This window comes from Alligator sinensis, unplaced genomic scaffold (assembly GCF_000455745.1).
Source record: "Alligator sinensis unplaced genomic scaffold, ASM45574v1 scaffold781_1, whole genome shotgun sequence".
Taxonomy (NCBI): domain Eukaryota; kingdom Metazoa; phylum Chordata; order Crocodylia; family Alligatoridae; genus Alligator; species Alligator sinensis.
Genome location: NW_005841845.1, coordinates 4,040,892 through 4,049,227, shown reverse-complemented (window position 1 = coordinate 4,049,227; position 8,336 = coordinate 4,040,892).

Below are 8,336 nucleotides of genomic sequence, written 5' to 3'. Positions count from 1 at the left end.
GCGGCACCGGCAGCCACTGCGCATGCGGAGGAAGGGCTGCCCGCCGATCCCCGAAGGCATCGATCGCAGGGAGGAGCGCCGAGCCGCAGGAGCCGGGCTGCCAGGGGGCAGAAGAGAGCGCCGAAGCATGGATTCCCGGGGCGGAGTGCCGAGTCATCGATGCTGCCATGGGGCAGAGGCTGCAGCTGGGGCAGGGGGGGTCAGGCTGCAGGGAAGGGGTGGTTTGCAGGGGTGAGGGGCAGCATTGCAACAGACCCCAAGCCTCCCCGGCTGCAAAAGGCAGAGATGGGCTTCAGAATAACCTGGCTTGCTTGCAGGGTGCCTACCGTATTTACTGGCATACCATGCGCCACCCCAACAAGACATGCTGCTGTTGTGGGAAGGCAGATTTTTCCTTTGAACCGAACTGTTTGGTCTCAGTTTTCTCAAGTATCAATTTCTAATTTTGGAGGGGGGAAAGGTGCATGTGTAGAAGGTGCAAGTACAGTTGTAGTGTCAGGTGCTTTCCCAAGCCGTTAGCATCATGCTGGGCTCCTGCTTTCAAACTTTTCTCCACCCCTGGGAGGGCTGGCAGCTTCTTGAGATCTGAGACTGCATTTTAAGTGGGAGCAGAGAGCTTAGATCATCAAGTGTCTCCATTACGAAGCCAAGGTCGTGACAGCTGCACACAGGCTTGGTTCGAGCGAATGCATGGCTGCCGTTGCTGCTTTCAACTGAACAGTGACATGCTCGTTGCTTGGTACGCAGGACTTTATTCCCCAAGTAAATACTGTGATTGAGTTTGTCATAAAACTGAACCAAGTTCTTAACAAGCGTGTTAATGGGACCTCTCTCTTCACTCCCGGCAGTCTTCAGTCCCAGAACTGCAGCATATTTCTGCTTGGCTGTCCCCCTCTCCTCTCCTGTTATTGTTGACTGGCTCATTGCTTTGAGGTGCCTGCTCCGACCTGGTGGCTGGACCTCTCCTTTGACAGCCTGGGCATCTTGACATCCAAGATACACATCACAGGCCCTCAGCAGAGGTGTTAAGCAGGAGCCTGGAGAAGCTGCTGCCATTTCTGCAGACCCTGGGGTCACCCTGCCATTGCCTCCATGCAGCAGCCAGGATGGCTGTCACACACGTGCTACAAGCCTACTCTCTCACAGCATCAGGATAAGTGAAACTAGAAGATTGAAAATCCTTGAGTGGTTTGGCTCGGGCAGGGGGAGGAAGCTCCTTGGCTCTGTTGTCAGCTGGGTTGATACATGCTGAAATGCATCCTCTGGGAAGAGAGCATTTCAGGCAGAGAGCACATCCCCAGTCCTGGCGGGAGCTAAGAAAACTTTCTGAATGAGACCCAGTGCAGCCTGAATTCCTGACACTGAAAATGGCCTGATGCAGAAGTAGAGTCCGGCCTAATGCACCCTCATCTAAAAAGAAGGTTGACTCTGAAGCCTAATGGTGGGGTTACCTAGCACTCCTTGCACTGCTGAGTGTTTCAGCAGACATGTCCAGCTGCTGTGGGAGTGCAGGGGGTAGGCGGGCCTGGCACTGAACAGCTTTGCTTTTCCCTTTTTACTGATCCAATCCCGAAGGTGCACCTATGGGGTAGGCTTTTCCAGCCACTCAAGTCAGTAAGAGCCTGGAGGTCACGGGATCTGGGTCCTTATTATCACCACACGCATCGCTCAGCCCAGCAGTAGAATCATAAAATCACAGACAATGGGGGTTGGAGGGACCTCGGGAGGTCACATCTCATCCAAGCCCCTGCTCCAAGCAGGACCAGCCCCAACTATGTTCTCCCAGCTAAGGCTTTGTTGAGCCAGACATTAAAAACCTCCAAGGATGGAGACTCCTCCACCTCTCTGGGTAACCTGTCCCAGTGCTTCACCACCCTCCTTGTGAGAAAGTTTTTCCTAATATCCAACCTCAACTTCCCTTGCTGCAGCTTGAGCCCATTGCTCCTTCTGTTGTCTGCCCCCACTGAGACCAGCCCAGCCCCATCCTCTTTGCAACCCCCCTGCAGTGAGTTGAAGGCTGCTATTCAATCCCCCTCTCTTTTGCAGACTAAATTAGAGCAGTTCCCTCAGCCTCTCCTCACCAGTCCTGTCCCCCAGCCCCCAAACCATTTTCATTGCCCTCCACTGGACTTTCTCCAACTTGTGCACATCCTTTCTGTAGTGGGGGGGCCACAGCCGGACACAGGACTCCAGACGTGGCCTCACCAGTGCTGAATAGAGGGAAGAATCACTGCCCTCCATCTGCTGGCAACACTCCTACCAACACAGCCCAGGATGCTAGTAGCCTTCTTGGCATCAAGGGTAATTCAAGGTCTCCTTTGCACTTCATAGCTTGCTCAGTGCAGCCACTTCTGGTGAGACGACACGAACAGCCGGTCCTGCTGGAGAAGCAAAGTGCATTCAGGAAGAGAAACAAAGCACCCGGTCTCCGGACCCAGCTGCAGATCTGGGGAAACTCAGGTCCTGGCAGAGCTGCCAGCGTGGGGTCATCTCAGGTGAAATCCATTGAGTCCTTCTGTGGAGCCAGCACTGGAGCCTGCCCTTCTTGGGGCAAACCCCCTAGTTTGTAGAACAAGGAACATATCCGGCTGGGGGCATGTGCTGTTCTTCCCCTTCTGCTTGGTGGGATCTGAGAGGGGAAAGGACCTGCTAAGGGTCAGCCAAGAAGCGGAGCAGAGAACTGAGCTCTGAGCCTCAGAGTCTGGGGCTGGTTCTGATTGCTGGCCCTGCCTCTCCATTGCTCGGCCGTTATCCCTGCTGTCTGGGTACCAGTCTCTGTGGGAGCCAGCAGCTTCACACGCGCTCTTCTTGCGGTGCCCCGATGCACCAACCTTCTTGCCAGGCTCCTTCCCAGCTCTCTTGCATTTCCCCTGGCCCAGCAAAGTGGCTCTGTCCCTATCTCTGAGGCTGGGAGCTCCTCGGGGCAGGACCTAAAATTACATCACAAAATTATGTCATGACAAAAGACGCCAAGGCCGCCTGGCAATGCCCTTGCCCTGATATAACGGCCCTCGGAGGTAATTAAAACTTGCAGTGCAGTGGGGGTTCATAGATGCGCTAGAGACCCCAAGCAGAGGCCATGCCTCCACTGCAGAGGAAGGCAAAACTCCCCAGTGAGCACCAGTCTGAGCAGGAGGGAAATCCCTTCCTGCCCCAGTGCAGTGTTGGTCCGAGCCTGAGTGCAGGGGCAAGACCCTCCAGCCAGGACCCTGCGGGGTCGGTGATGGCAGGAGCATTGGCACAGCCCAGCCCCAGCCCCAGCCTGGGCTGCAGCACCCAGCACCTCTGGGGGAGGCTTAAACCCCCCTGACACATGGAGCAGCAGGAAGAGAGAAATTTCCCTCCCAGCCCCATGCAGCAACCAGCAGAGCCCAGAAGCCTGGGAAACCCCCATGGTCAAACATGGGCATCGCTGTGCCTAATCATCTCTGACCAGTGCCCATCCATCCTTTGCTTGCCCCCTCCGGTGCTGGGAGCCCACAGCCTTTCTGCACTGCCTCCCTGCTCTGCCAGTGACGTTTTCCTGCCACGCACTTGATCTGAGTCCCCGAGAGGCCGAGAAGCAATGCCTGTCACACCGCACAGACCTGCCAGCCGTGGCCCCTTTCTCCCCCCACTTCTCCCAGTGACGTCGCTCCACACTGGGGACAGGGGATCTATCCTGACTGGGCTCCCATCCCCTCCTCTCAGGCGCTGCAATGTGTCCTGGGCCCTGGATGCACGCCAGCTCAGTGCATCCCATCCGAGCGTGGGAACTGCCCTGCTGCCGCCGCAGCCAAGCATGGGGGCTGGATCCGCCCGTGGGGACTGACACGGTCCATTGAGCTCTGGGAATGCGGCAGGGGAGGGGAGCTGGGAAAGGGCGAGAGGCGCAAACCGGAGCTGGACGACAAAGCGGCCCATCTGCTCCAGGGGGAATGCTCCCACCAGGCAGAGCGGGGTCTACGGCCGCCTCTCGAACCCTGCGCCCGCCTCTCGAACCCTCACCTGGCTCAGAGCTCCCCGGAGCTGGCTGCAGCACAGAGCCAAGCAGAGGTCCTGTCTCAAAGCCCAGGCAGGGAGGGGAAAGATGCAAGAAGATGAAGTGACTTGCCTGAGGTCATGCAGCAATGCAGTGGCAGAGCTGGAATTAAGGTCCCAGGTGCCCTGAGTGCCCCTCCGTTGCTCGCCCCACAGCCTGGCAGCAGGAGCAGCCTGTGCTGGAGGGGCAGAGGCAGGGCTGACCAGAGCAGACAGGTGTAGTGCTGCTGGAGGGGCAGGACAGGCAACAAGGGGCCGTCCTCCCCAGGGACGCAGGTCCACGGATGGTCCAGCACGGAGCCAAAGCAGGAGAGACCACGGTCCTGGATAAACCCCGCGTAGGCAAGCAGCGACTGGGCAGGGGCTGCCTGGCTCCACTTTGACCCAGGACCCAGCCAGCAGCCCCGTGACGGGGCTCCAGGCTGGCCCTGTCCTCTGGCTGCCGCTGGGCTGTGGCTGCTCAAAGCTTCAGGGCAGCTACTGCACCCTCCCTGCTGCCAAAGCCCCTGCCATTGAAGGGGAGTCTCCCTTTGCAGTACGGGGCCCATGACACACAGTGGAGCAGTTCTCATCATGACAAGCAGAGGGCAGCAGGTTGCTGCTGGCTCCTAAGGGTGCTGGGGCTGGATGGTCGCGGGATAAGTAGCTCATCCCCCAGCCGAGAGCTTAGGATCACCTGGGTCAGGACGGCACAGGCCGATCCCTGGCCGGATCCGCACTAAGAGTCCAGGTCCCAATCCTGGAACCGCGCGGGGTCGAGGCCTCGCCAGCTCCCACCTGGGACCGTCGTGCTCCTACTTCCCCATGGGCTTGGCTTCTGCCCATCAGTGCCAGATGATCCTTGCTTAATGGGGAGCCAAGCTGGATGCCCCCTCCGAAGGCGGCTTCAGCCCGGAGCACCAGAGCTGGGTTAAACAAACACGCGCAGGGAGCTGATGTCCTTTAAATGACTTCAGACAGGAAATCGAGGTAGGAAGTCCAGCGAGGGCAAGGGGGGCCTGCCCGGTGCCGACTCCCAAGCCCTCGAGCAGGAGATGAATTGCAGTTTAATAGCTCCGATTTTAAAAAATGATGATTTCTGGCTGCTTCCAGCTTTGGAGGAAGACGATGCTTCCAGAGGGTTTCGTCGTCCCAGCACTCAGGCCTCGGGGCCTGGGCATCGTACAGCTGGAAGGGAATCCCGGGGGATTGCTTTGGACAGGACTTCAAGCCATCTCGTGGGCCTAATCCAGGCTGGTGCTGGACACCCTCCACGCCAGCCTTGCTTGCAGCTCCTGACGCCCACCTGAGCTGGACGCCCCGTGTCTGGGCGGGCACTGGGCAGCCTGGCTTGCAATTGCTTCAGGTGCAGCAAAGGCAGCGCGGGTGTCCCATGCGACAGGCCCCTTCCTCTTCCCAAAGCACCAGGAGCCCCCTTGTCCCGGTGGCTCCCACTTTGCTCCCCCAGCGCCTGTGACCCTGTGATGTGGAAACGGCCTCTCCCACCATTGCAGCTGGAAGGTGCAGAGCTCTGGGCGTCCGCTCCAGCTGGCGGTGCATTGGGGTGGGGGGCTAGTCCGGGCCCACCCCAGCTTCGGCAATCTCATTGTTTCTGCACCTTCAGGCACTGGCCCCTCCATAGCCCCCGATCCGGAGCACCCCAAGGCAAAGGGTGATGTCGCCTGGCCTAGCTGGGAACCCTGCCTGCGGGAGTGCAAGCTGTCTACTCCCCCATCCCAGCGTCCTGGGGAAGGAGGGGATCTGGAAAGCCCCAAACCAGGACAGCTGGGAGGGGACAGGACAGGGAACAACCACACAGTGCCTCGGGAGCGCCTCTAGCCACCACTGAGCTTGCAGCTCCCCCCTCCTCTGTGAAATGCAGCCACCTCTGGGGTGGGACGCAGCTCTCAGGCAGCCAGGTGCAAACGACCTGGGCTGCCGGGCACCTGCCCCAGGGAAGAGCAATGGTCCACCAGTCATCCAAAACGAGGGCCCTGGGGAGGACCAGGAGCCCCGCTCACGTCCGGGCCCGCTGCAGGGAACTGCAGAGAGCGGTCCGAGCGGAAACCCCTGCGTCTGGGGGTTTGCACAGATCTGGGCTCAGAGCACGTCAGGACATTACTCACGCCAGTGCGGGCGCCCAGGTCCCTCCCCGCGGCCCAGCCCTCAGCCCGGTGCCAGCGGAGCCGCCTTCCTGGAAACTGCAACCCACGGCCTGGGTGGTCTGCGGGGCCGAGGAGCCAGCTGCTGTCAGGGCAGAGGAGGCCAGGAGGAAGGGAGAGGGGTTCCTGGCTGCACGAGGGGGAAGAGAGGGGAGTCCCCCCCTTCCCAGGCCTGAGCACGGGGGACGCTGCGTGTGGGGAGGGGACGAGGGGTCCCGGTGGCGCAGGCTGGGTGGGAAACGGTTTGAAGCCTGGTCTAATTCCTACGAACGAGGCCGTTCCAGGGCATTTCCCAGCAGCTTGCACTCGGTCCAAGCACATCAGCAACAGAGCAGATGGAGGAGAGGCGGGTGGGCCCGTGGGACTGGGCACGCCTGGCACGCTGCCTTCCCTCTCCTTCCTTCCCCAGGGCTGAGGCTCAGCTTGAGCGACTCACGGGTCCCCCTCCCTCAGCTCACACCTGCCCCCAGCCCCACCAGGCACTCAAAACAGGGATACAAATCCGGTCCCAGGCGGAGCAGACGAGGGGAGGCAGCCGGGGGCCAAGGGCAGGTGCTGGGCGTGGGAGCAGAACGGGTCTTGGCTCTGGACACCGATGCTTTGGACCCATGAGGAGCCAATCTTGTTGCCACTTGCACCTTGCCTCTGCCCCAGCTCCTGCTCCACTTTCTGCTCCCTGCCAGATCTCCTGCCGTGCTGCCCGTCCCCTCCCTGATCTGCCGTGTGCCACATGCCACTTGTGGGCTCATACCACAGGCTGGCCAACCCTGGGGTCTGGACAGTGTCAGGGTCAGGCCCCATCTCCCTGGCAGACTTTGAGCGCCTGTCCATGGTCACTGTTACCCTGCCATTCGCTCTGATGCCTGGCACTTCTCTGCTGAAGCAGCTCTCCCACCCCATAGGCCAGGGAGACCCCAAATGATGCCTGCTGCTAAGAAGGACCTTTTAACCCCTTCAAGACTGATGCCAGAAAGGAGCAGGGCCTGCCTTCCTTGCCGCTGCCACCCTGAGTCTGGGTCCCCACCAGCTGCCAAGGAGGGCTTCTGCCCTCCCTGAGACCAAGTCCCCTGATCTAAGTCCTTTTGCAAACCCCCTCCTGGCCCCTTAACAAGGCCTGAATACCAGGTTCTCCAGCCTGCGGGTCAGCGTCAGCCCAACACCCCCAGGCAACGGCAGACCCAAAGCCACGTCAGACCTGCCCAGCTCCAAGGACGGGGAGAGCCCTGCCGGTTCATTCAGGGGTGCCAGCTGCGACCCACAGAACCACGTCATCCAGCCAGGAACGAGGGGGTGGGGTGAGCACTGCAGTGTTAATCCCGGCAGCTTCCCAAGATGCTGCAGCGACTCACGGCACTGCGGTGGTTAACACCGCTGCTACACGCCCCGCCACCCAATTCCAGGTACAGATCCCAGTGGACCTCGTTCTGGCAGCAACGGGGGGGGCTGCATTAACCCTGAGCCAACAGCAGCTCCGGCCCCCACGGAGGTTAACATCTCTGCTGCTCGCCCAACCACCCGGCTCCATCCCAGGAGCCCTGCCGGCCTGATCCAGGGCAGAAAGGAGTGCACAGATTTGACATCCCTGCCTTAAGGGGTAGCAGAGCCACAGCATTTCCAGATCCCCTCTGCTTGCAAGCCAGTCTTCTTCAACAGTGCTGTGGCCATGTGGCAGCTTCACGGAGCACGTGGGCCCAAGGAGACATCTAGCGGCCGGTGCCGTTCGGAGGTCCATCCCCGAGCTGAACTGCAATAACATCTTCAGCGCACGGGTGGAGGGAGGAGGTGTCACCAGGAACGTGGTCCGCGACTCGGCGCGACAGTGCCTGGCAAGAACAACGCACATGTGGTCCCCATTTTCGAGAAGGGGAGGAAGGAGGACCCGGGCGACTATAGGCCAGTCAGTCTCACCTCCATCCTTGGCAAAGTCTTTGAAAAAATTATCAAGGCTCACATTTGCGAGAGCCCGGCAAGACAAATTATGCTGAGGGGAAACCAGCACGGGTTCATGGCAGGCAGATCGTGCCTGACCAATCTAGTTTCTTTTTATGACCAGGTTACGAAACGCCTGGACACAGGAGGAGGGGTGGATGTCGTATACTTAGACTTCAGGAAGGCCTTCGATACGGTATCCCACCCCATACTGGTGAACAAGTTAAGAGGCTGTGACGTGGATGA